At 30.5% G+C, this 1941-nt stretch overlaps 1 protein-coding gene across 1 annotated transcript in view; it reads left to right on the top strand.

The window, feature by feature from the left end:
• LOC107596271 (piezo-type mechanosensitive ion channel component 2-like) overlaps nucleotides 1-1941 on the top strand; it is a 120286-nt gene that overhangs the window by 33752 nt on the left and 84593 nt on the right. The gene's annotated exons all lie outside the window — the stretch shown is intronic.

Genomic DNA, 1941 nt, shown 5'->3' with positions numbered 1-1941 from the left:
CACACACACACACACACACACACACACACACACATACAAAGTAAAACAAGTAGATAGAATAGAAAAAATTGAAAGCTAGCGTTTGTTTGTTTTTTGTTTGTTTTAAAAAAAAAAAAATAATAAATAAAAAAGATAGATAAAGTAGAATTAAAATAGAATAGAAAGTGTTAGAGTTAGAGGGTCAAATAAAGGTGGAACAGATGTGTTTTTAGTCGTTTCTTGAAGATGGTTAAGGACTCAGCTGCTGGGATTGAGTTGGGCAGGTCATTCCACCAGGAGGGAACAGTTAATGAAAAAGTCTGTGAAAGTGATTTTGTGCCTCTTTGAGATGGCACAATAATACACCGTTCACTTGCAGAACGCAAGCTTCTAGAGGGCACATAATGCTGAAGTAATGAGTTTATGTAAATGGCTGCAGACGAATCGCAGAGTCACACGCAGACCAAGTAAATGGAGCATAATAAATATAGCATCATTAATGTATTTCAGCCAAATGCTGTTTATGTACAGTATACTGTATGCCAAATTACAATAGATCCAGCATTTTTATGATGTGATTAACAAGACATTTTTAAGTGTTAATTATGCATTAAGGTAATGCCATATTATTGTACTTACAACACCATAGTCTAACAAACATAACAAATATTGCTGCATAAAAGCATTTCTTTCTGAAATGCTTTTAAAAACTGACCTCAAACTTTAATTTATTTTATATTTCATACATATTTACATCTGTGAAGAAATATCCAGCCCATATTTCATCCCAAAAATTCAAAAGCAAAAATAAAATAAATTAATAATAATAATTATAGAAAATTCACATTACTTAAAGAAAATGATATATAAATATTTTGTAAAATTATAATGCTGAATAAAAGTATTAATAAAAAAAAAACAGTATTATAAAAACAGTTTCATATGATTAATCCAATATTGTTGAATCAAAAAAAAAACTTACCCAAATATTTAAATTGTAAAAGCAAAAAATGAGATCATATAGAACTTATTTTATATTTCATACACATTTAAATAATATTTCTGTGAAGAAATGTCTGTCTCATATTTCATTCCAATAATCAAAAGCAAAGTATATTTTACATTTGAAAAAAATATTTATTTTTGTAAGATTAAGATTTATTTGCATTATGACATTAATTTTATGTAAATTGGCACACCTCTAAATAGTCATTATCATAAAAAAAAACTCATTATTTATACTGTAATAAAAATAGTCTTTAAATGCAGTGCTAATGTACTTTCTAATTTGAATAAAATATCATTAAATATAATAAATATATAATGAAAATAATGTCACAATGCAAAAAAAGAAAAAAAGTAAGGATTTAAAATATTTTAAGAAAATTTGCAACAGTGGAAAAGACTGTCAGTAGAATACAAGCCTAAAATTTTTTATAATTTTGAACTTGTCGCAATGCATTCTGGCATTGCCTTCACCATTACAGATAGATGCTGTATGCTTCTTAATTTGGCCATGATATATAATTATGCTGCCTTTTAGAGCAGTTTTTTGCATTGGGATCAGCCTTAAAAGGCTGCAGCAAACGGACCTGTGGTGTGTATTTTAGCACTAGTTGTCCTTCACCTCATATTTCCATATTTTCCGTATTCTCAGATCTGCTCAGGCTTGGGCTGTGTATGATCTGCAAGTGCTGATGGACTGATTCGGCACCTGTTCCTGCTCCGTCTCTCATGCCCTTGATGCTCTTCATGGGTATCGATTCCACCGACTGCGTTTGCTCCGGCTGTGAGGCCATTAGGTCTATGTTTAGTAGAGCAGCCTTGTTTGAACTTCATCGCAGCCTGTTCTTTTGGCAGTAAATGCGCTTATTATGCTGTTTTAGTTTCTTCACGTACAGTTTTATTTACAACTGTGAAAAATCATTGGAGATTATTGGAGTTTGTTTTACAAGAAAAAAC

This window comes from Sinocyclocheilus grahami, unplaced genomic scaffold (assembly GCF_001515645.1).
Source record: "Sinocyclocheilus grahami isolate Dianchi unplaced genomic scaffold, SAMN03320097.WGS_v1.1 scaffold216.1, whole genome shotgun sequence".
Lineage (NCBI taxonomy): Eukaryota > Metazoa > Chordata > Actinopteri > Cypriniformes > Cyprinidae > Sinocyclocheilus > Sinocyclocheilus grahami.
Note: the sequence above shows the minus strand (reverse complement) of the source record. Positions and strands in the feature narration are given on the sequence as shown.